The sequence below is a fragment of the Manis javanica genome, chromosome 2 (genome assembly GCF_040802235.1).
Source record: "Manis javanica isolate MJ-LG chromosome 2, MJ_LKY, whole genome shotgun sequence".
NCBI lineage: Eukaryota > Metazoa > Chordata > Mammalia > Pholidota > Manidae > Manis > Manis javanica.
Genome location: NC_133157.1, coordinates 182194659 through 182221660, shown reverse-complemented (window position 1 = coordinate 182221660; position 27002 = coordinate 182194659). Strand labels below are relative to the sequence as shown.

General features: G+C 41.0%; 1 long non-coding RNA gene across 2 annotated transcripts in view; it reads left to right on the top strand.

Annotated features, from left to right (window-relative positions):
- LOC118967829 (uncharacterized) overlaps positions 1-27002 on the top strand; it is a 351145-nt gene that overhangs the window by 207999 nt on the left and 116144 nt on the right. For both annotated transcript variants that reach the window (XR_012128328.1, XR_012128329.1), the window contains exon 2: positions 2869-2952. This is a non-coding gene — a long non-coding RNA (uncharacterized lncRNA). The remainder of the gene's footprint in view (positions 1-2868; positions 2953-27002) is intronic.

The window sequence follows — 27002 nt, the reverse complement described above, 5'->3', positions numbered from 1 at the left end:
AGTTCAATATCAAATATGGTGTTATTAATTCTTAAATGGATAGAAACAATATTGAATGAAAAAATTTTATAAAATCAAATAAATAAGGATAATATGATGAGATAGCTGTATTTTCATAAATTCATACTAAGATGTGTACCATATTTCAAGCATATCTGGTGAACTGTTGATCACCATTTTTCTTTGTTTTTAATGTGGTCAATGTTGAAAATTTAGTTCACCCAAATGGATTACTGTGAATGATAATTTAGCAATACAATTTTCCTATTTAACTTAAGAAATTCTTACTCAATTTTAATCAAAAGTGATGAAAATAAACATTTAGTCTTGTAATCATTCTTCAGTGTGGATGATTAAACTGCAATAATTTATTCTATTCTCTGGACAACATGAAGTTAAGCTCCATTGTTGAATCAGGGTTTGGAAAAGAAAATGAATTTGTAATCCAAGCATTTTTATTGAATGTTTCGATTTTTTTTTTGAAAAGTTAAAAATTAAAAGTTTGGAGCAAAAGGGAGTTGTAACAATAATTCTATCTCATTTGGACTATGTTTATCAGTAATGTTCTCTTTGATATATTGTAACAATATTGGAAACATTTACTAAATAGGGTAATTATTTGAGTATTAAGAGGCAAATAAAATCTTTTGAAACCACTGGACATGTTGAGTAGCTTTTTAATTTTCCTCTATGGTTTCAAATTTAGTTCTTTAAGAATACTGTAAATATCATCAAAATATTCCAATTTTATTAACAAATATCATCCTTGAAAAATTGCAAATGATACTGCTTCTCAATTAGAAAAATGGGACTCTCATTCTGGAGTTCATATAGCCTGTTTAACATTTTCTCTTGTAACAACCAATAAACTTTGGGATGATTAAGTAGGTGGATACAATTAGCTCTACTCTCTGAATAAAATATTCCCAAAAGTTAGCTATTCAGTGATGTTCCTTTAAGAAAATTCACAGCTCAGCCTGCTTTTTTCAATTTGTCCATGAGATTTGGCAGAATATCTTTAAGATGCCCAAACCCCTAGACATGTAGACCAGGTTCCAAACAGTGCAGTTATTAATAGCCTCTAACCATTTTCTAACTCCATTGTGTTTTCTAGCTATATTCATTGTCCTATGCCTTTTAATCTCTTTATGAGCTCTATTCATACTGATCAGTAATGCATGTTTCTGATTTTGTTATTGTATTTAATTCAGTTGTGTGAGATTCAGCTTAAACTATACAACAGATTATCCATGAATTATCTCACCACACATATCTGGCATAAATGAAAATGACTGCTACTCATACAATATCAGTGCCCTCAAGTTAAATAACAAAATCTATACTAGTCTTTGTCTTCTGTACAAGGGTACCATGTTTTCACAAAGAGGAAGACTTAATTTTATCTGCTGATTTAGTATTAAAAGTTACATGCACCATATCCGTGTGTGCTGAAAGGATAACATTTTTAGGAGCTATTTATTCAATTTTCTCTTTTGCTGTTCAATATGTCATTATATAAGAGAGTAAGGTTTTCTTATTAACTGCTGTAGAATGACTAAAAATACCCAAACCCAACACCTGTATGGGGCTCCCTACGGGTAAACCCTTTTCTAAGAACTTCGCATGTATTATCTTTACAACTAGGACATTGACTAATAACTATTACTATTATTATTATTTTTATTAAAGTATCACTGAGATACAATCTTATGCTGAGGTTTCACATGAGCAACATTGTGGTTACTACATTCCCCCCTGTTATCAAGTCCCCACCACATACCCCATTGCAGTCACTGTCCATCAGCATAGTAAGATGCCACAGAGTCACTACTTCTCTGTGCTACACTGTCTTCCCCATGACCCCCTCACCTACACCATGTGTACCAATCATAATACCCCTCAATTCCTTCTCCCTCCCACCCCACCCACCCTCCCTAACCCCTCCCCTTTGGTAACTGCTAGTCCCTTCTTGGAATCTGTGAGTCTGCTGCTGTTTTGTTCCTTCAGTTTTGATTCATTGTTGTACTCCACAAATGAGGGAAATCATTTGGTGCTTGTCTTTCTCTGCTTGGTTTATTTCACTGAGCATAATACCTCTAGCTCCATCCATGTTGTTGCAAATGGTAGGATTTGTTTTCTACTTATGGTTGAATAATATTCCATTGTATATATGTACCACATCTTCTTTATCCACTCATCTACTGACAGACACTTAGGTTGCTTCCATATTTTGGCTATTGTAAATAGTGCTGCGATAAAACATAGGGGTGCATATGTCTTTTTGAATCTGAGATCTTGTTTCCTTTGGGTAAATTTCTAGGAGTGGAATTCCTGGGACAAATTGTATTTCTATTTTTAGTTTTTTGAGGAACCTCCATACTGCTTTCCACAATGGTTGAACTGATTTACATTCCCACCAGCAGTGTAAGAGGGTTCCCCTTTCTCCCCATCCATGCCAGCATTTGTTGTTGCTTGTCTTTTGGATGTTGGCCATCCTAACTGGTGTGATACCTCATTGTGGTTTTAATTTTCATTTCCCTGATGATTAGTGATGTGGAGCATCTTTTCATGTGCATATTGGGCATCTGAATTTCTTCTTTGAAGAAGTGTCTGTTCAGATCCTCTGCCCATTTTTTAATTGGGTTATTTGCTTTTTCAGTGTTGAGGCGTGTGAGCTCTTTATATATTTTGGATGTTAACCCCTTATCAGATATATCATTTATGAATATATTCTCCCATACTGTAGGATGCTTTTTGTTCTACTGATGGTGTCCTTTGTTGTACAGAAGCTTTTTAGTTTGATGTAGTCCCACTTGTTCATTTTTGCTTTTGTTTCCCTTAATAATTACGATTATTTTTATTTTACAGATAAGGACTTGAGGCACAGAGATGTAAAGTGACTTCCCCAAGGAATCACAGCCTATAAGACTAGGAGCTAGAATTCAAACCCAGGTAACTAAATCCAGAATTTGCTTTATAACCGACACATTGAACTGCTTCTCAAATTGGAAATTGTCTCAGTAATTTATGTCTTTTTCTCCCCTGTACTTGAAAACTTAAGGGATTTTTTTTGGAAAATGTAGAATTACAAAAAAAATAAATACACTGGGTTCTGTCATTTTTAAAGAAGTTTGCACATTAGATAAAGCCCGTATGTTAAATAATCATTAGAAAATCTTGCACTTACTTTTTACTTTTTAAAATGAAGTTCAGATTAAGTCCAAGTCTATTAACAAGAATCAGCATTTTGTTCAATATTGTTAGTTTTTAACTTATGAATTCAGCAGTTAATTGGCACACAGGCTTCTGGATTTTTCACTTCACTATTCTTTTATCTTCTAATAACAAAATATCCATTTTAAGGACAATTTATGCTGTTTCAATAAAGGGTAACAATTGTTGAGAAACTAAAAAAATACATCAGGCTTGAGAGCATTCTTTCTGAAAAAGTCTGCAACTTTGTAACCTGTTGTGACTTTGTTAAATCAACACTTTTTAAGCAGATACCCTGGGTGTCCAATGGGAGCCATGGTTCAGTTCAACAAAGACCACAAAGGAATTGAAATAGAGGTTTATTACTCACTGGTCTGAGAAGAGGTACATGGCACACCTTGAGGGACCATGCCAGGAGATCAAGGCCAGGTGCAGGCAGAGAGAATGGTAGGACCTGGGGTACATGCCTTTAGTAGGATCCATGGGTGGCATGCTTCAGGGTTCTCAGGATTGTTCAGTACAAACCAAAAAGAGCAGGGTTTAAGTACTTTCAGGGGTCTTGCCTAAGGGGTACATGTGGGGAAGGCACAGGGAGGCAGAGGACACTGCTGCTCTAAAGGGCTGCAGGGAAAGCCATATCAGGAGCTTACATTTGCTGTGACTCTGGACTGCTGTCTAGGGCAAGTGCTTATGGGATTGACTGGTGTCAGTTCAAGGTCCCTGCAGGCCACTTGGCCACATAGAATGGATGCTGAGGCAGCAATATTATGGAGCAGTTTAGCTAACCTCTGAACCAGCCAAAACTCAGTTGAATGACTATTGTTTTGCTGACAGGGGAAATGCAATTATCCTAAAGAGTAAAAGGGCACCAAATTAACCCTCCCATTATAGTAATGGTCAAATTGACCATTACAAGCTGAGAAATAGAATGAGACGTCAATGAGCAAAAGAGCACATGATGCTTTCCTAGCCACTGTGTGTATTCAGCATATGCCCATCGTGGTCTCTCACATGGTAGGAGCCATAGAGCATAGGATTTGTTGCAACATTTGTGTTGCTAGGATTCCTCCTATAAACTCTGATATTTTCTAGTTAGTTAAAAAAACAAAGGTTTTTAAAATTATATTATTACATCTGTTACATTGATTTTGTGATCCTCCCACAGATGGGACCTGCAGTTTGAAAACAGCCAGTTAATGAAAGGGACTGACTTCCCCAATGGTTCAGTGTCAGGATGGAGATAAATTGATGTCCATGAGCCAAGAGCCAAGGATGGCAATTCTGACCAGTTTAGTGGAGCTATACCGTTAGTGTCAGAGGTGACATGAGACCCTTGCCCGCTTGAGAAGTCTCAGGAACTGCGGAGGGCATTGGAGCTACCCCGGGATATGGATGGAAGTTTGAGCTGGTCTTATCTGAAGGGACCTGGTGGTTCCAGATGCCATCTCTTTGCATCGCAGCAGTAGAGTGACGTGGTCAAGTGTAGAGCTTTGAGAATTGGCTGCTGAGTTTAATTCTCAGTTCTGTCACTTACCAGCTATGCACACACTATTTAACCTTTTTAATGCTCAGTTTCCTCATTTATAAACCAAGATAATAGTTATATTTGAGCTCGGAGGATGATTATGAGGAGTAAAAGAGTTACTGAATGCTAACACATGTGAACAGCATTTGGGGTGTGATATGTATTAAACAGAAAATTAGCTGTAAAAAAAATTACCAAGATGAGTTGTGCTCAGGCGAACTATAGGAACTGAAGGAGCTTCTCAGGGCTGTGCAAATTTCCTTCTGAAGGTGGCCTCTCTGGGTAAATGGTTCTTTCTGACATTAGGCGAGTTGGAAACACTGTAATTCCCCATCAGACCTTCTCTGGGAGTCGATCCACTGTTGAATGAATCTAGGTTCAGAGACTGCACATCAGTGTCCATGAGCTGGGGAAGCACCATTTCATCAAAGAGCCTGGGTCAAAGGGTCAAACCAGATAATGCCAACCAACACTCTTCCATGAGCAGCATGATGGAGTTTAAGATGTTTGCATAAGAGGAAAGAGATTCAGATTTTATATGATGGAGTTTAAGATGTAAGAGGAGGAGGAGCAGCTATGGATGGATCAGGCTGTGCTCATGGAGTGGGTTTGTGGAAGTGGCACAGGGGTGGAGGGAGCTGAAGTTGAGGAAGTTCAGGGGTGTGAGGCAAGGGACTTGGATGTAACAATGCAGGAAGCTGGGAAAGGCAGACAGGCTGTGGATGGAGAGTAAGGATTATGAATCAGATGTCTGAGTAAGTGACCGAAGGGGGTCAAGGAAAGTGACATGTAGCAGTGACAGGGAGGGGTGGAGAGAGCTGTGAGCTGTGAGAATGCTGTTGCAAGGGGAAGAGGGAATCAAAGACTTCTGGAGATGACATGGGACTGAACGCTACATCCTGGCCTGGGGCAAGCAGAGAGGAACAACCCAGTTTGAGGGAACAAATAGGGCAGTGACGTCTTTTGATATTTGCTGAGAGCATTCTGTGAGGGGATGAATCTGTTGCTGGTGGGAAGCAGGTTCTAAAGGCCGGGAGAGGAGGTGGAGGGGAGCTGCAGAGAATCGTGGGGTGGTGGGAGGAAGCCTCAGGGATGGTGAGGGCTGCCCTCTAGCAGGAGCCAAGAATGATAGGAATTCGAGCATGGGCTGAGGTGACCCAAGGACACCAGCTCTGGGAGGGTCGTGCCTGCACAGCCCCTACTACCATGTGGGCTTTAAACAGACCTGAGGTCCTCTCTTCCTTCTCTCCTTTCCTCTCATGGATCCACATTCCTACCCTGTAAACTGGGAAAGGTGACTGATTTTTGTACACTACTCATTAACACGAAAAGGGCAGTTGATTTCATGTTGTTCCTTTCCTCAGTGCCCACACCCTTCAAGGTCCCACATTGGTGATCTTCCCTGGAGATGGACCCAAATGGCCTTACTTCCAGTCATTGGACCCCATTGGACTGTGTGTACTGGGGCTGGGTGTGGGGCTCTTCACAGCCTTACCACCCAGCCTGGGTCCTGCAGCTTTTGCTCACTTACCACCCTGGATGCTCCAGGGCTAAGCCCACATCCTGTGTTGGGGGCATTTAGGCCAGGTGAGAAGGAGGGATGGTGTGGGGCATTTCTGAGGGGGACTAAACAATTCCTGCAGCACAGGCTGCCAGGTGAGCCGGGGAAGTACAGGCTGCCGTCTAAGAAAGACCCTGGCTGCACAGTGATGGGTGCGCATGGCCTCTATCACACAGACTTCCCTCTCTGGAGCGATTCCCGTACCCCACACCAGGTCCTGTCCTCTTTTGTCTAGCCACAGTGTTTCTGAGGTCACGGCTGCACCATGACCTCCCCTCTCTCAGTCCTGGTGACCTTCACCTCATCTCCTGGAGGTGTGGGGGACTGCTTGGTTGTCCTTCCCCCTGCAGCACTTCCTGTCTGTATTACATCTGTCTGCATTCCACAAACTCTGTCTGAATTCTCGGCCGCTCAGGGATTTCTCTTTTGATTTCCAGTAGTCTAGTTTGGAAGTAAAGAGTCTGAATATTACCTGTTTCCTTTTCCTGTGTCCCTGCAGCTCAAGGACCTTTAGATGCCTGTGCCTGGTTAGGGGATGGGGCTCTCTAATCTTTTTTATGACTCAGACTTGAAGTTCTGCTCCACTCAGGGCCTCCTGTTTTCATCAAGGTCAGCAAGTGAGGGAAGATGGAAAAAGCCCCAAGATTAATATTTCAGGATCTTATCTCAGTATATAAACTATTGTTCAGTAACTGGCCTCAAAAAGAAAAAAAAAACTGTGCTGGGACAGGATCTCCATCACAGGCCCTAGTGTGAAGGGACCTGCCTCTCCAGCTGCTACCTTAATCAGGATTCTTTTGATAATAAATGTCAAAAGCTCCCCAGGGACTACTTTGTAAAAGGACACAAGGGTGTCTCCTGTAGTCAGGGACAGGGAGCAGCTGGCCTCAGCCTGTACCTGCCACATGGAACTGGGAAGATCTTGTTGTGTGCCTTTGTTCATGTGGTCTGTCGAGCTCCAGGACCTCGGCTGGGTGGTAAGGCTGTGATTTCTGATTTCTCTGCCCCTCTGGCCACTTGGCAGAGCATGGCTGCCCTGAAGCTCTCAAGCTCACACAGTGCAGGGTTGCCACCTAGGTGGTGCCCACTATTGTCTATTCCCAGCCCAGATTATCAGGATAGGGGCATCTGATGGCTTTGTCTGGATCAGCGTCTGCCCTATTCTGGTCATCTGTGGCTAGGGCAGGGGCAGGGGTGGAAGAGGGCCCACACAATACAGAACAGCAACAGATGGGTGGTCTCTGAGGAAGGAGGTTGGGGTGGACCATCCTGAAAGATGAGGGGATCATTGTGCACAGGGCACACTGCTGGGCCTCACCCAGCTGCACTTCTGGTGCTTGTGCCCCCGTGACACACTCTTCCCCGTAGTGGTCCAGCCTGTGGGAGCCCCTCCAGGGAAGGCAGTCCCTGTTCCTCCTGCTCTCGGCAGAGCAGGTCGATCACTGACCTGAAGGCTGTCTCCCTGTAACTCCCACCCTGTGGTGTTAGATCCAACCCCTAAGGCCATCGAAAATAAACTCAGTCCCTTTTTCACTAACAAGTCCTTCAGGAATATGGAGAAGTATTAGTGTCTTCTTCCGGGAACTATGGCCAACTCCTTTAATTTTCCCTTGAGGGATGTGGTTCAGGCTCCTTTGTCATGCTGCCTACTTGCCTCTGAATGGGCTCCTGATTTGAGTACCTTTGCTCTAAAGCATGGCCTCCTGGGCTGGATGAACACTTTGGTGTGGCACACAGCAGTGTGGATGCACCTCCCTCATTCTAGAAACTATAGTGCATGCGGTCTATGGTTACACCAGGTTAGTTAATGAACTTCTGTAAAGTTCAGAGGGTGCTAGAGGAGAATCTGACATCAGGTTGCGTGGGTTCTAATCCTGGCTCCACCACTTACTAGTGAGGGTATTGTGTGAAATCTCTATGAGAACTTTTGCAGCCTCAGTTTCTCATCTGTAAATGGATAATATTAATGGCCCTACACTCAGAAGTTTATATGTTTGTTTTAAATGTAGATTAAATTAGTTAATACAAGGAAAGCACTTAGTAGAATGCTGGTATCTAGAACATGTTCAATAAGGGTAGTATAATTGAACTATTATATTGTTAGTATTGTTTCAAGTACCCATGTGGACATGGGTGTTTCTTATGTTGTGTTCTTTTAGGCACCTGGACTCACCCACATGGTGTTTTGGAATCCAATGTAGGTTCTGTCCTTGGATAATTCCATCTTGTTAGATTCTTCCCACTATTCTAACCAGATCTCACACATTTTGGTCTCTGAATCAGTGAGGCAGTCTATTCTCCCAAATTTGTGCCTTGGCCAAGGTTTAAAGAATCTTTCTAAAAATTTTTATTTTTTTATTGATGTTTAGTTGACATAATAGTTTTAGGTGTACAACACAGTGATTTGACACTTACGTACATTAGATAGTAAGTGCTCATCCAAGTAAGTGTAGTTACCATCTGTTACCATATGAAGTCATCATAATATTATTGGCCATATTCCCTGTGCTATACTTTTCATCCCCAGACATTTATTTTATAACTGGAAGCTTATACCTCTTGATCACCTTTACCTATTTTGCTCATCTTCTCAACCCCTACCCTATGGCAAGTACTTGTTGGTTCTCTGTATTTGTAAATCTATTTCTGTTTTGTTTGTTCATTTGTTTTGTGTTTTAGATTCCACATGTAAGTGAAATCATAGGCTGTTTGTCTTTCTGTGTCTGACTTGTTTCAGTTAGCATAATATCTTCTGGTCCATCTGTGTTGTTGCAAATGGCAAGATTTCATTCTTTTTAATGGCCAAATAATATTCCATTTGTGCATATATACTACATCTTCTTACCCATTCATCTATTTATGGACACTGAAGTTACTTCCATATATTGGCTATTGTATATAATGCTGCAGTAAGCATAGGGGTGCATATATCTTTACAAATTTGTGTGGTTGTTTTTTTTCAGGTGAATACTGAAAAGGGGAATTACTAGATCACAGGGTGTTTCTATTTTTAATTTGTTGAGGAAACTCCACACTGTTTTCCATAGTAGCTACATGAGTTTATATTCCCACCAAAAATGCACAAGGGTTCTCCCTTTTTTCCTTATTCTTGCCAACACTTGTTATTACTTGTCTTTTTGATATGAGCCATTAGGAGGGTAGCTTTTGTTTTCCCTTTACCTCTCTTGAGGGTTGTGGAATGGATAAACGACACTCAGTGAACTCAGATGTATAGAGTGGTAGTTATGGGCTTCAGTGCTGGAGTTGGCAGCCCCGGGTTCCAGCTTCTACTCACTAGTGGTGCAATGTTGCATAAATTAATGGAATGCTGTAAGCTTCAGAATAGTAGGAGTTTGGAATAGGCAGTGGTTTTGGGGGTAACACCAAAGCAGTTCTTGGGAGAAAAGAGAAGGGGATGGAGTGAGAGCTGCAGGACCTAATGGCCAAGGAAGTCAGCTAACAGTACCAGCAGCCAGCACCATCCAGCTCAGACAAATGACCCTTTGTTTAGCTTCTGCTGGTGTGTTCTTCTCCAATACTGAGGCTATTGTAACACAGGCCTCCCAGAAAGCATGCACCACTCCCAGCTGCCAAGGTCAGGCATACAGAGCCAACCTTCTCCAGCTGTAGTAAGACCCCAGTCCAGCTTATCTGTGGGTGGGTTCAACAGAGGTAGGGCCAGAGGGCCACAATGTGAGGAATTATGGAGGTTGGATCTTGTTGTGTACCAGCCGCAGAAATGTGAAAAAGGCACTTATATTTAAAAGTTCCCATCCTAAAGTATGGGTCTGGGGGTTCTTAAAGATAGTGGCAATAAAATGATGGTGGTAAATTGCAAAGACGGGATGTTTGGGCTTCTGAAAAGTATTTTTGCTTGATGGAAATGAACAGCTTCTATGCATATTGAAAATTAATCAAGTAATTCAGATCTTTGTGTAATTAAAGTCTTTGTGTAATCAGAGAAGCCTCTACTGGGGAAACTTTGAAGACACAAAGCAGAAGTTCTTGGCATGAACATTCTGGAGATCTTAGAGATATCTCAGTGAGGCTTATTTTGTCCAGACTTCACAACAATGCAATAAAGAAAAATGAAGGAGGACCAGGTGAGATTGTTCATGTTGGTCTGTCCTGGACTATCCCAATGTGGCTGGACAGCATGTAGTCAGATTCTGCCAGGGAGAACTTCCCTCAGCCCCCTCTACCCCCCAACTTGCTCTGATGTGGCCTGGGGTAGAGGGGTGCTATACTCCCAAAACCAACCTCTGTCCAGGAAGTAGTAGCCTGCCAGACCAACTGAGGCCTCAGGGATAGATGGAAACCCTGTTCCAAGGCCACAGCATCAGAGGCCCTCTGTTTAATAAGGAAAAAGTTAAAAGTAGGTCCCTTAGGTTCTGCTCCTGGGCTCCAGGGCCACTTTGCAACCTTCCCGAGGTTTTACTTTGCTCTGTGGTAACATCTCCTTTGTAGCCTGTCCAGAAACCAGGTTTTCTGATGGCTGTGGGTTCCTCTCGTTCCTGGGTGGCCTGGCTGCACCTGGAGAGGATGCTCTCCTTCCCCTTCAAAGCTGCTTTAATGAGTCTAAAACAGTTCTTTCTGCCATAGTCATCCCTTTCCCTTACATTTAACTTTGAGAATGCTATAGTTCAGACCCCTTGCATCCTACATGGATCAATTATTACAGTAAATTCCTACCTGGACGCCCTCTTTTCTTTCTTCAATCCACCCTTTACACCAAAGTTGTTTTTGTAGAGCACAGATCTGATCATGTCAAGCTGTGTACAAAAATCCACAGTGGCTCCCCACTGCATACAGCATAATGCTGAATTCCTGAGCCCAGTGTTCATTCATCACCTCTCTTAATCTGACCCTAGTCTCCCTTTCCTACTTCCATTCTCTCTTTCTCCCTCTCTCTCTTTCCTCTTTTACCACATAGCAATTTGAAGATTTTATGTACTCACAATTTCAACTTGGTTATGCATTTTGAGTTTTCCACTATTTTTTCTCTAATAATTTTATGGCTTTGTTTCTTATGTATAATTCTTGACTGTATTTAGATTTAATTTTTATAAAGGTAGTGACATAGGGATATGAGGGTTTTTTTGAGTGGGTAGTTACATATCATTTTAACTTGCCAAAAATTTGGAAAGACCATTATAGACCATTATTATATGCTAAATTTCCATGTGTACATTGGACTATATCTATATGCTCTATTTTATTTCTTTTAATCTATTTGTCTATTCTTGCTCCAATACCCCATTTAAAATAACATTATCTTAACAGCATGATTTTTTTTGTTCTTGTTGCTACTTAGTTTTTTTTGTTATATTTGGTGCCACAGAGCTGTTTTCTGTAAGGTGGAGATGTTATCTTTGTAATTAGCAATAGCCTTTGCTGTTGTATAGCATGATTTGAAAGCTGGTAGAGTATGTCATCCCTCATTAGTTATTTTTTCAAGTTTACTTGGGTATTCTAATGTGTTCTTTATTCTGGGTGAAATTTTAGAATCAGCTTGTTAAACAGTATAAAATTTCTTTTGGAATTTTGATTGTAATTATGTTGATTTATCTTTAATTTTGAGGAAATTAGGCTCTTTATAAGGGTAAATGTTTCCATTAAGGAACATGGAATATCTCTTTAGTCTGGTCTTTTAAAATATCCTTTCAATATATATTTTTTCAAATCTGTCTCCATATTTTTCTGTGTATTTCCTGTTACTTTTCTCCCTGGATATTGTATATGCTGCTATAGTGAATGTGGTCCCCCTTTTTATGAAAATTTCTAATTAATTAATTTTGGAAAATGATTTTTATTGATCATTTATCCAACTCTTTTGATGAATCCATTATTAGTTTTCATTTAAAAAAGCCTTGGTATTTCTTAGAAGATATATCCACCTCAAATAATGACATTTATGTATATGGGTATGTATGTGTGTATGATAAATTTTTTCTGAAACCCACATTTGTATTATATAGAAAGGCAAAAGAAGAAACATTTTGTTGCATTTTGATTTATTGTGCTTTGCAGATATTGTGTTTTTTACAAATTGAAGGTTTGTGGCAACCCTTTATTAAGCAAGTCTGTTGGTGTCATTTTTGCAACAGCATTTGCTCACTTCATGTTTGTGTGTCACATTTTGGTAATTCTTGTGATATTTATTTCAAATTTTTCATTATTTGTTATGGTGATTTGTGATCAGTGATTACAGCTTGCTGAAGGCTCAGATGATGGTTAGCAACTTTAAGGAATGTGGTATTTTTAAAGTAAGATATATAAATTGCTTTTCAGATATAATGCTATTGCACACTTAATAGACCACAGTTAACTTGTAAGCATAACTTTTATATGTGCTGGAAGCCAAAACCTTCACTTGACTTGTTTTATTGCAGTGGTGTGGAATCAAACCTGCAACATCTGTGAGGTATGCCTGTATATTCCATTTGCTGCTTTTTTATGTGTGAGTTTTACATTTATTATCCTAAAAAAGATTAAACAATAGCTTCCTAAATTAATTTTTTTTTCATCTTGGTATTGGGGGTATGCCAGTCTCATATGACTCCCATGCTCTGTATTACTCTATTTGTGTGCTTGGTAGAACTTGCCATTAAAATCATCTGTGCCTGCTATCATGGTCAAGATAAATATTTGAAAATTAAAAAAATTTATTCACTGAGTTTTTCCTGTTTCTTCTTGAGTCATAAATACTCACAGGAAAACATGCAATTCATGGAAACTTACAAATTTATTGGTATAAACTTATATAAAATGCTCCTCATGTTCCAAATTATCTTTTCTGTATCTGTTATCTATGGTTATGTTCTCTTTTGAATTTCTGACATTGTCTTCTCTTTTTTCCTTAACAAAATTTGTCAAAGTTTATATTTTTGAACTTTCTAAAGAACAACCTTTTAGTTTTAAAGTTTAAGTCTGGTATTCTTTATTTTGTATTTGAATATATTAATATTTGCCTTTTGATTATTAATTACTTCTTTTTCTTTGGGTTTATACTTCTGTATTTAGATTCTAGGCTTGAACACTAATTTACTTTTGAGTATTCTTTTTTTCAGTTAAATGCCTGTGAAGTTATATATATTCCCTTTTCCTACTCCCATGGTCAAAGCTCAGCCTCAAAATGTGGTACACTCATCCCTTTCTAAAGAGTTCATAATTATTATTTTAAATAGTTATTTTGAATGCTTTTAAATTTCCAAGTAAAAAAAAAATTTTTTTTTGGTAGGAGATGATATTAGGTTCCTGTTGAGCTGTAATAAGTTACCACAAATTTAGTGACTTAAAACCACACAAACCTTTTCTCCTATAGTTCTGTAGGTCAGAAGTATAGAATCAGTTTCACTGGGCTCAACTCAAGGTGTTGGCACGGCTGGTTCTTTCTGGAGTTTTGATGGGAGAATCTGTTCCTCTGCCTTTTTCACCCTCTAATGGCTGCCTCTGTTCCTTGGCCATGGCTCTTTCTCTACCTTCAAAGCCCAATACTCTAATACCTGCTGTTGTCATCGCACTGCCTTTCCTTCTGCACTGGTGTCTCCATCTTGCTTCCCTCTTGCAATGATGCTTGTGATTTCATCAGCACACTGCCTGGATAGGCCCGACTCCCCCATCTTATTATTAACTTAATCACATTTGTAAAGTGCTTTTATCCATATAAATAAACATATTTACCGTTTCTGGGGATTAAGATGTGGATAATCTAGGGGACTATGATTCACCCTACCTCAGAGATGCTTTTCTTTAATTGTGAATTTCTAATGTTTTATTTCTACCTTAGTGAATTTGTTGATTACCTTTTGGAAAAATTAAGATTTTTAAAGTTTGGAGAACCTGGTGACAATGTATATTAATATGAGTGTTTTAAAATTGGTAAGAATATATTGTATATGGAAGACAGGGAAAAGCTGGCATCATCAAAAAAAATGAATCAGGAAATGCTTATATAAAACCAGATGAGAAAAGTCTTAATAAAATTAGAATTAAATTGAAATATCAGCATGAGTTAACAACTTTAAAAAGGCTTCTACTGCGTCACTAAAATAGCCTAGGCAACTTTTGGCGTAACTGTGGCTACAGCCAATAATAAAACAAAACCCTGGAAGAGACAGAGGATGCTAATTGTGATCATTGTTTTTCAACAGTATTGGTCTGTCTTATCTTATGATATCTGCAAAAAGGGAGAAAAAATATTTGCAAGGCCCTACTTGAAGCCTTTTGTTTGTGACTCCTGATTGCTTGCTCTTTTGTTATGTGCTCTTTGTATCAGAAGTTTGTAAGGATTTTGCTATGGCCAGTGTTAATAGATTTCCCCATGGATGGTGGTTGTAAGTGAATTTCACCATAGCTCTATAATCTGCTTGCTGGAATTGTAACCTGGAAATGCCCTACAGGACTTGGCATTAGGCTCCTGGCATTCCTTACAGACTCAGCCCCAAGTGCAGACAACTTTTTAAAGGAGTTTGGCCATGAAAACAAGAAATTAGGAAACAGCTTGGAAGTTTTTTTGTTTTTTAAGATGGAAAGGACCTAAGACGGTTTAAGAACAATGATGAAAAGAATTAGAGAAAATGAAAAAGAGAAAGAGTGGCTATACCAGAAAGAAGGGTAATTTAGAGAAAGAGGCATCTGGCAAGTTGGTGGTGAAGGGCGTTGGAGCATTGGTTGAGGGACGTTGGTGGTACATAGGAGGAGAAACACTCTTCCCTTTGTACAAGAAAGAAGGAAAGGAAGGTGCAGTGGTGTGAGTCTAGTGACAGGAAGTTGAAGATTGCCCTCGGAGAGATTCAGTCTCCCCTCTCAAACAGCAGGAAAGGTGGCCTCCAGAGAGTGTTTCCTGATGGCTTGTCAGTCCAGAAGATCAGGGATCATGTCCGTCGTTTCACAAAGATTTCCTAGGCTTAATGCAGGCTTAATGCTTGGCATGGGATAGATATCCAATAAATATTTGTTGAAAGAAACAATGAATGGATAAATAAATTCATGAAGCTAAAGGGTAAAGAAGTAGTGGAAGGTTTGGCAAGAACAGAGAAGACCTGAGATAGCCATTCTGGAGTCTAGCAGGAAAGTAAACATAAAAACACAAAGGCTTGTATTGTCTTGAGGGCTCAGGTGAAGCTGGAGACCATGATTACCTAGAGTTCTGATGGATGTTTTTAATTTTCTTCAGTAGTGTTCAAAAGTCCAGGTAGAGACAAGAGAAGCCAGATGATTGGATTGATTTGGGTTTGGGATTTTGCCAGGCAGGTGCCATAGGAGGACAAATGGCATAAGGGAGGTGAGGGTATTGGCAGTTGAACTCATAAGCTATGGGATCTAATGAGCTGGATGAGCAAGGAAGTGATGACAGGAGGGACTAACCAGTTGAAGGGACCAAGAGGTTGGAGTTCTCAATGTGGTAGAAAAATCAGATGGAGCAACAGTGGTGGAGCTGGAAGGATAGGACATTGTAGTTAGAAAGTGGGACCTTATTGTGTTATGAGGTAGAGCTGTTCTGTTGAATGCAGAACCCAGGGAGAGGGTGGCTGCTTTAACAGAGTCAAAGGTCATGGAAGCTGAGTTTTCCCTTCATCCACAGTGGATGATGATATTACTCAGGATGATAATAAGAGAGGAGGGGGAGAGGAAAACTCTGATGCCAGGTCTTCACTGAAGAAAGGGAAGTCATCTAGAACTTGGAGGAAGACAATGGCCATGAGGTGTAGAAGATGTTAGAGTTAGGGTTTACACGTGAAGGTGTAGGAATAATGGTTTGGGGAATGGCATAGGGAATTAACTCTGAGGTACATGAGTGTGGAAGAATCTGCAGCTTTTAATTTAGAGGAAGAAGCCCTCAGGGAGGAGGCGAACTCTACCCTGGGATGGAAAGGAGAAGGGAAGGGGTTGAGGGTGTATCAAGAGATGGAGGTTTAAGGCAGCTGGCAGTTCCAAAGGGCCTGGTGGAAAGTTTAGAAACAGTGGGAACTTGGGCCTGGGGAGATAAAACTCAAGGAAGTATGAGAATGAGAATGAACATTAGGATGGCATCTATGAGAGCTTATATTTAATGATAATAACAAGCAAGAGGTCAGGATGAGTTTAGCTGGCTGAAAAGCCTCACAAATAATTATTTTTTGCTGGACCTTGGTGAGTGGTGGGGATGTGGTCATCTTAGAAACATTCGTCCTCCATCTGGATTGATGGAGTTTCCAAAAAGTTCAAGTTTCTGATGGTGAGGGGGTTTCCAGTGGGGAGGATACCCGGATTTTCCTGGAAAGTGGCAGTCAAAGTCTTGGGTATGCTTAAGATTGGAGAGTTATTGGGTACCTCTAAGTTCTCAAACTTTATTTCTATCATTAACAACTATCTTCTTCCTCTAAAACTCTTAATAGGTGTATTAATTTCCTGTGGCTGCTATAACAAATTAAACTGCCTTTTTAAATTATTGTATTTATTGATTTTTTTTAATGACTGTGCCTGGAATTTGATAACAGCAGATTAGGTTTTTTTTCTCCCAGGCTGAAATGATCATAGCATGCTCTGTGGAGTAAGATTTTGGGCACTCAGCTACCCACATAACCCTCATGTACCCAGAATCATTTTCTGAGGGAATCTGAGCCCTTCTATGGGGCTCTCCTGTGTCCGGCTCTGCACAGAGGTAGAGTGGGGCCCATCTACCAGGTGCCTGTCTTGAAAGGTTTCTCATTCTTCATGGAAGCCTGTCAATACATACAAGCCCAGTAAAAGGAAGTAGCCAGCCTCTAGCTGGTGCAATGAAATGCCTGTGCCCTTAGTGTTAAGAAAATGTGTTTATGGAGCTCAGCCTCCTGAGATTCACCTGGGCCATTGGAAAGCTGTAAAATTCGGGGTTAGGTATTTTTTTACCTGGGCTTTGATGTTAAGCTGTTTCACTGCACTGAGACATGTTATAAATGGATCTATGAAAGGGCCTCACAGAACCACTGCTGAATTTGCTGTGGGGATGCTGTTGCGGGTGACAGTCTGTCTGTCATTACATCACACAGTCCTTTTTTAAGAGCCTCACGTGAAAAATTTTCTGTAAGTCCCAGTACCAGGATAGAGATTTTTTCCTGGGGCACCTAGTTTGCTTTTCATTTTATGAATGCTGTAAAACATGTAAATGAACACATTTCCCTCTTGACTGGGAAATGTAGTATCAAATTTGTTACTTTCTTCTCCAAAGTAAACAGGACTCTATGGGTACAGTTTTGTATGCTAATTCTAACTTCATCTTATTTGTTTCTACCTTAAGTTTCCTTTTTATCTCTTTACTCCATTGATTAGTTATCTTGTGTATTGACCATGTTTTTCTAAGTCACCTCAATTATTTCTGGAATTAAGGAAATTGAGGAGGGTACAATGGTTAGAAATGTTAGCCCTGAGGTTGAATTCCTACCCTGCCACTTAGGACTTGCATTACTTTCCGTAACTTATCTGACCTGGTTCCATCTCAGCATTCTCATCTATAAGTAGGATACCATGAATACCAATTTTTTAAATTGAAGTATAATTGGCATACACTATTAGTTTCAGGTGTATACCATAGTAATTTGATGTTTATATATATTATAAAATGTTCCCCATGATAAGTCTAGTTACCATCTGTCCCCCTATAAAGTTGTTATAGTATTATTGACTTATTCCCTGTACTGTACATTGCATCCCCATGACATTTATTTTATAAGTGGAAGATTGTAATTCTTAATCCCCTGCATGTATGTCACCTGCCTCCCAACTCCTCCCCTTCTCTGGTGACCAGAATTTGTTTCCTGTATCTATGAGTCTGTTTCTGTTTTGTTTTGTATTTTAGACTCCACATATAAATGAAATCATATGGTATTTTTCTTTCTCTGACTTATTTCAGTTAACATAATACCTTCTCGGTCCATCTGTGTTATTGAAGATGGCAATATTTCATTCTCTTTATGACAGAGAAATGTTCCACAAATAAATATATCCTGTGTCTTCCTTATCCATTTATCTATTAATGGACACTTACATTGCTTCCATATCTTGGCTATTGTAAATAATGTTGCAATGAATATGGGCACGCATGTATCTTTTTGAACTGGTGTTTTGTTTTTTTCAGATAAATCTCCAGAAGTGGAATTACCAGATCATATGTTAGTTCTATTTTTAATTTTTTGAGGAAACTCCACACTATTTCCCATAGTGGCTGTACCAATTTACATTTCCACCAACAGTGTATGAAGTTTCCTTTTCTCCATGTCCTTGCCAACATTTGTTATTGTCTTTTTGATAATGGTCAATCTGACAGGTATGAGATGATAATGTCATTGTGATTCTGATTTGCATTTACCTCCTGATTAATGATACTGAGCACCTTTTCATGTGCCTTTTGGCCATCTATATGTCTTTTTTGGAAAAAATATCTATTGAAGTCCTCTGCCCATTGTCTAATTGGTTTTTTAAAAATAAGTTGTATAAATTCTATAAAGTTTTTTTTATATTAACTCCTTATCAGATGTATGATCTGCAAATATCTTTTCCCACTCAGCAAGTTGCTTTGCCTTTTAATTTTGTTGATAGTTTCCTTTCCTATGCCAAACCTTTTTAGTTCGATTTGAATCTATTTGTTAATTTTAGCTTTTGTTGCCCTGGTCTGAGGAGATTGGTCCAAAAAATTATTGCTAAGAGCTTACTGCTTAGGTTTACTTCTAGGAGATTTATGGTTTCAGGTCTTACATTTAGGTCTTTATTCCATTCTGAGGTTTTTTTTGTATATGGTTTAAGAAAGTGGTCCAGTTTCATTCTTAAACATGTAGCTGTCCACTTTTCCCAACACCATTTATTGAAGAGACTGTGGTATATTCTTGCCTCCTTTGTAATAAGTTAATTGACCATACACACATGGGTTTATTTCTGGGCTTTGTTTTATTCCATTGATCCATGTGTCTATTTTTATGCCAGTACTATACTATTTTGATTACTACAGCTTTGTAGTATATTTCAAAATCAGGGAGTGTGGTATCTCCAGCTTTGTTCTTCTTTCTTAAGATTGCTTTGGCTCTTTAGGGTCTTTTGTGGTTCAATGCAAATTTTAGATTCTCTGTTCTAATTTTGTGGAAAATGCCATTGGTATTTCAATGGGAATTGCACTGAATCTGTAGATTGCTGAGTACCAACTTTTTAAGGCCTACAGCCTTACTATGCAGTAAGTGGAAAGCATTTAAAGTAGTGCCTGGCACATAGTAACTATGAAATCAATGTTATATGATTATTGCTGTTGTTAGTTTTGGAACCAAGTGAGAGAATAAATAAATACCTGAATAAAACTAATGTATATATTGGGGAATAAAAAAGCCAGTCTTACCTTGCTGGGCCATTTTCTCTGCTCCCATGGGCTGAGGCAGCCTGGAGAATCAACTGCATGGACTCTAATGATGATGGCTCAAAACCCTGTAGAAGCTCACAAACCCCTAAGCCTCTGAGAAGATTTTTATATTTTATATTTTTAACTAGAAGAGACTGAAGAAAGGGTCATAAAACGTTAAAGTATATTATGACTATTTTACTGACCTATATTACTTTTTAGCAGTAACTCCTAAAATTATCATCATCTTAAAAGCAATTCTAAACAATAGTGTTGCAGCTGGTTTGTATCCTGTCATCAATAAAGAGGGGGTATTGTTAGCTACTGGCCACATACTCCAAAACTTAAACAATAAGACAGAGTGGAACGTAGATGATTATAATATTCTAGAATGGCCTAGTAATGTTACAGTGACTAAACACCAGACGTATTTGAGAAAGAACAGTAGTACTAAGGTAGTGTCTTTATTAAGGTATTTTATAAACATGAGCCTGTTAGTCCCTTGAGGAAATCTCTGAAATAACACAAGCTCCAGACGCCAGACGAAGAACTCATTTTAGTCTGGACTTCTATGTGCTTAACTCATCTTTGATTCTGTTCCAGCACCCAGCACATGCCTGGCACCAGGTGTTTGTTGACTGGAACAATGAACAAATAGGTTGCCTCAAGTTGTGGGAGGTCTCCCCCAGTAACTGGACAATCTCTCTGGAGGCATCCAGACCACAGGGAGGTCAGGGACCTGCGGGTTGATGAGTAAGCAACTGGAAGCCTTTAATTCCAGGAACATGAGTGTAGAGGTTGCATTCACTCACTCATTCATTCAATTTTTTTGTTAGTCACTACTATGGTCCTGATGCTATGCTGGCCACAGTGAGTATAAAAGACAAGGTAAATCCAGGCTCTGTCCGCCTGGCACTGACTATACGATCCTACACCTGTGACAGGCACAAGGCATTCTATGAGATGATGAAAGGATACCAAATCCAGAATTGGAAAAAGTCAGGGAAAGCTTTCATGAAGAATGGACGTATGAGAGATGAGCTGGTAGTCCTGATCAGGTAAAGGGTTAAAGGGAGCGAGGCAGGAACAGGCAGCAAAGGAAAGAGCACCTGGTACACGAGAGGCACTGGCCATGCCAGAACAGTGTGGTGGAGTACAAATGATGGTGGGAGATTGGTGAGGGCTGCAGCTGGCCAGGGAAGGAGAGGGGCTGGATCAGCAGGGCCTCACCTTCTAAGATGAGGCATATTGCTTTATGCTGAGAGCAATAGAATGCATTGGAAGCTTCAGGCAGGGGAGTTTCAACATCAGGTCTGAGATTAGAAAGCTCACTTTGGATGCCTTAGAGAATGGATTTAGGGGTTGAGACTAGAGGCAGTAAGGAGGCTGTTATGTCAACCAGCCAACAGAGGGTGGATTTGAAAGATCTAAGCATTCTTAGTGATAGCTGTGACTTGGGAACAAAGAGGACGAAGGGCCAAAGCTATCTGCAAAACAATGAATGTAAGACTGACTCTCTTTTTGAGCATTGGGTAGATATTTTTCTGCTTTTAACTCTTTGCAAAACCACCTTGTCATTCATAGGCAAGAGAGTGAGAGATGTGTGTCCAGCATATAGGGGGCCATCCCAAAGTTCTTGGAGCTCCTCATACCTGGGCTTACCAACACAGTGGCTCTGGAGCAACACAGGGAAGCTGTGGGTGCCTGAAGGCCCCTTTGATGGTACTCAGGAGATCTTAAGATCTTCTGACACTGCCTCCCACATAGGAATGGGGGTTAGGAGCTGCCTATGAGGGCTTTGTAGAAAGTGGAAATGGGTGGAAATCAGTGAACTGGAAAGTCGTGGCACTGAGCTTCTTGGGAATTGTAGGCAGAAAACCTGCATCCTGCTCCACCTGCGGCAAACCTGGGGAAATCATTTAAGCTCCAGCACTAAAATGTTATTAAATGGTAACACTGAAGAGGAGAGGCTCACGTGACAAGGGACGGAGGCTGACCTCTAGCCATGTGGTAGGGAAGTAGGGCCCTCAGCCCAACAGCCCACGAGGGACTGAATCCTCCTATGACCATGTGAGTGCGCTAGAAAGCAGATTCTTCCCCAGTGCAGCCCTGACAGGACTGTGGTGCAGCTGGTACCCTGACTGCAGCCTTGTGATGCACACTAAGCTAGGACCCTCTTAATGCTGAGACCCTGACTCATAGAAGCTGTGAGATAAAAGTGTTGCAGTTTTAAGCCACTATGTTTTGGGGGAGTTTTTTTGTGCAGCAATACGTAGTGAATACATACAATCTTTCTGAGCTCCCGTGTCCTTCTCTATAAAATGGAGTCCTCATACTTACTTTTAGGAATTACAGCAAGAATTCAATGAGAGACTGTATCTCAGCCAAATGCAGTACCTGGCACATAGGAAATGGTTGTTGCTATTATATGAAAGGCAGCAAAGACCAGGGACAGTTGAACGGTACACACAATAGGGCACTGAGTTTAGGGCAGTGACTCGATGTTCCCCTATCATAACAAAACCTCATTCCATTATTAATGTTTGTTTAGTTGTGTGTCTTCTCCAGCTGACTTTGAAGTGGATGAGGATGGGGTATATATTTATGTTGCCATTCTATCTCCCATGGTAGCAACACCCAGGGAAGGTTTGTTAAATGAATAAATGAATAATTGAATTAACAAGAGGGTTGGGAGATTACTTGCCCCCTGTGGGAAGTCTGGTACTGTGATCAGCTGGCACTTGTCCCAACAGATGGTGTGGGGGAGCGGAACAGATGAGGGAGCTACTGTCAGGGCTGGTGCTGGTGCTCATGAGCAGGCACCCTCCAGCTGTGCGTGCTGCAGCGAGGCCACAAGTCACTACCTCTCCAAGCCTCAGTTTTCTCATGCATCAAATGGGAGTAAGAGTTGTTCTAATTGCCTAATAGGACCACTGTGAGAATTAAGTGAGGTCGTGAACATAAAATCACTTTGTGAATGGCAAACATGATATAAATATTAGCTATTAGGAATGTTGGTGGAAACTGGCCACGTGTGGTCATTCTTCTCTAGTGGCCTGTTACTCAATTAGGCATGTCAGGACACAGCTCAGGTTTAGGAACTGTGTTTAGGTTATAAACAAAGTTCATGAACTAATTTCAACTAAACAGCAATATTCTGAAAATTTTTACTTTTTTATTATTTGGAACATATATTCCTTTTTTAAAGAGGTAGAAATGCCCTGTTTTTTCTTTGAACTGGTTTCATTCACCTTTGTGATGATCATGATTGGATTTGCAGACAGGAAACACATCCATTGCAGATTAATTGTTTAGCAGTAGGGACCTGACAGTTTTGCCTTTCAGTGTGTTGTTGATACATTTTGGCTCCAAACATTTGTTTTGTGTCCTTTGACATGTGGGTAAGCACTCTTACCAGCTACAGAAAACAAAGGCTCTGGAGAGGGGCAGTCCATCTGTACTGAGGCTGGTTTAAACCCTGAGGAACCAGTTCTGCTTCATCTGAAACATACCAGCAGGCCCTAACTGGACACATATTTCTGCCTCAGAGAACCCCAAATGTAGCCAAGAAGGCTAAGTTGATTTCCCTGCAGCAGGTAATTTCCAAGCTCCTGTCCATCAAACCCCACCACCCTTTCCAAACATCTTCCTTGGACCAATGGATGGCTTTCCCCAGCATTTTGCACATTGAGATCATAGAAAGGTTTGCCAGTTTGCCATAAGTGAAGGCACCATGTGATGTGAACATGAATTGGGGAAGCACAGCATACTATAACTTACTCTTAGAAAATCACATGCTCCTCTTAGGCAACTGACTTTAACATGACTTAGGTCAAAATAATCAAGTCAGAGTTCTCTGTTTCCTTTGTTCTTTCTTAAGTCTTTTTAATAACAGTGATAACCTTCTTGCCTTTTAGTTGTTTGTGCACTTGTGTATCTCCCTGGCTACCCTAGTGTCTTTGAGAGTATAGTCCAGCTTTTTCACCTCTGCATTTCTGGAGGTCCAACACTGTGCTGTGAATGGAATAGGTGTTTGATAAATGTTTTGGGAATAAGCAGATAGAATAGTGAATGTTGAAACATCTAGAGTGGCCCAAATAAGCAGAACTTAGAAGAAGAGGGTACAGAGAGGCAAAAGGAGTCATGTTTTTAGTGGGCCAGCATCAAATAGTTACGGGGTGAAAATCCCACTGGTTCAGCTGCTGTGGGCAGATTCTGGCATCAGTGGATTCTATTTAGTCATCATTCCAAATAGATTTGGCACTTTCTAACCACTTATTCAGTGTTATATGAGCACAGTCTGTTTGTACATTCCTGCCCAGGGACATTTCTTGATTACACAAATCCTCTTTATTTTTTTTCCTAGGGACTTGAGTTTGTTTACTGGGGGAAAGTAATTTAGCAACTGCTCAACTTGATTTGGAGCTAATGAAACCAAATACACTGCCAATCTTGGATTACCAGTAAGATGATCATCTCCTAATAACACTGGTAGTCTTTGGCCAGATGCCAGTTTAAGACCTGCTTTTAACCTCTGTGTCACCAACCACCTTCTCTCATGCTGTGGGTGGAAGGTAATCCTTGGAGGCTTTGAACACACTCCCAGGTTCTCCATTACTCATCAGGTGTCCCTCAGCTTGATGGACAAACACAAACAAGTGGAAAAAGGACTTTGTCTCAGACTGAACCAAGATCAGAATAAAGTGTATCCATGTCGGGTGCCAAATCTCCTCTGTAAATTTTATCAATGGAGATTCTCTTTCTTGCATTTAGCTCAGCTACATGTATCTGGGGGTCTGAGTGTGAAAGAAAAAGATGACTTTTCAGACGATAATGTTGGCTCCCAAAGTACGGCAATTGCCAAAGTGGAGGCAGGACTGCACTGGGTTGTTTCACAGTGAGATAAAATGTGGGAGTAGACTCAGGCCAAAAGTCTATATTCTATAGTGCTAACCCCAAGGATACTGGGGACGGTGGGGAATCCTTCACAATTTGGCTGTGACACCAGAAACTTCAGGACACACCTGGCCTATTTTCTGAGATCCTCATGTCACTCACTGCTGAGTAAGGTAAACCAGCCTGGCAGACAGGACAGAAGAATGACACCATCTTGCATCTTGTCAAGGGCCATTCAGGGAACTCAGCTGGGAGAAGCAGAATTGGTAAGGATGATCTTCAGTAAAAGTGACACTTGCTAAATTGCTAGTTATTGACAGGGATTCATGAAGCATGCCAAAGACAGAAGAGTTACACTTATGATGACCAGTTGTAGTTATTTATTTTTTACTCCAGGAAGTGTGGGTGGCATGCTGAGCAGAAATATGGTCTGTGCTGGAGCCCAGAAAAGAAGGCTCAGAAACTAAATGTCAGAGAAGAGAAGGAAACGAGGGAAGGACAAAGGGAGGTCTCAGTGAGCAACATAGATAAGCCGGGCAGGGGATTCCTTGAGTCCTTGAGCAAACAAGCGGAACACTGAGTTATTTAATGCTGAAACTGTGATTGGAGTTACTGAGCCTGGGAGGCAAGGCAGAAAATCATTAGTAGAAATTAATCAACCACTGCTGTCAACACTTAAAATGATACTGATGTACACAAACTAAAAAGACCCTAGAGGAAGCAGAAAGAACTGCTCTAGGGCTGAGGATTCTGGGGGGTGCTGCTGTCCTGGCAGGCAGAGGAGATCTTCAGCCATGCTGGTCTGGCCTGTGATGCTCTGGAGGAAATATTATCATACATATCTGTATAGTCGAGAGAGGAGAGGTTCTAGTAGACAAAGATGAAGAGAAGGTCAGTTCTTGGGGCCAAGCACCCCTTTGTGAAGAAAGTAACTCCCATGAGCTCAGTTCCTGGCAAGGAGGGTTGCTTAGTTTGGCCCTGGGAGTCCCCCTGCAGAACCCCGTGGGTAGAGAAGAGGTACACACTGTGCAGTTTGAGGGACAGGCTGACCATGCCAGAGGACACCATACCCCCAGGAGCCGGACAAGCTATGGCAACACTGTCTCCATGTGCATTGAAGCCCAAGGCTCACTTGCTCCCTTGATGTCTAGGTGTCTAGGCAGCACCCCTGCCATAAGGAACTGTCTGACAACCCTTTTTCCTTTACCAAAGGCTGGGGAGGGGTGAAGTGGGAACTGTTTGGGATCCTGGCTGTCTTTCTGGATGTGGTTGTGTTGGGATCACGCCTGGCATGAGGGTGGCATAAATGAAGCAGTCAGGGTGAAAATGTAGTGAGGTGCTCGCTCTCAGCTCCCCTGGGAAAGTGCCTGGTGGCACCCCCTTAGAGTTCTGCATCTGGCTCACCCACCTTAGTGCTGCCTCTGTTCTTGCTCCACATTTGGTAGTCACCAAGGCAGTCTGGAGCCCGTGTTTCTGTCTGGTGTCTAGGGAAGCTGTGGCCAGATCTGGAATGTATCCAGGCAGGAGGGGGCTGCTTTGTTCTCTCTAACTGCTGGACTCCTGGGAAGCCGTGGACCCTGTTAAAGAGGCACTGCGGTGGGTGCTTGCGAGCCTGCACTGCCGTTCCTTGTCTGGAGGGAGAGGTGAAAGATAGTTTTAACTGGTGTGAGCTAAAGGGAATCCCAAAAGGACATTGATTCACTTTTGAAAATACTTCTCTGTTCTTTTCTGATTAGAAAAATAAATGCATGTTCCTTTTGGATAGAGTTAGGAAATAAACACCTGTAGTGCCAACCCCCAGTTTAATCTGCTATTCCCATCTTGGTCAGTTCCTTTAGATTTTCAGTGTTCATCCCAGTCTTGGTGATGACAGTAATGGCGACCATTCAACAAATGTGTGTGGAGCTCTCATTTCTCCAGGTCAAACCCTATCCTAATGGCTTTACATGCATTTCCGACATGATCTAATTTACTTCTCATAATAATCCCATTAGGTCAGCAATATTATCCCTATTTTTCAGGTGAAGATACGGAGGCGTAGAGATGTGAACTCCCTTGCTGTGGTGACACAGCTGGGGAGGGGCAGAGTTGGGACTCAAACCCAGGCCTATTTGTCCCCATTGCAGGAGTGCCAGAAGGTGGATTAGGGAGGGGTTTCCTCTTTTTCCTTGTTCTGCAGCTCCCTCTGATTCCTTCTGGGTCCACTTGCAAAGGGAGCACAGAGTGAAGACAAAGCAGCAGGTCATGCTTTGGAAGGCTTTCACCTCCTGGGAGGAGTGAAAGGAAGACCCCTCCACACCAGAGGTGAATGTTGGTTCCTCCCATCGATTCCATTCCAGGTTCTGACAGTGTTTCTTGAGTTTACTAAGCCTATATAATTTGTAACTTTGAAATGAAAACTTATTTCCTTCTTGTGTGTTTGCATTTTGATTTTCCAAATTGTTTTGACTCTGGTGCTGCATGTA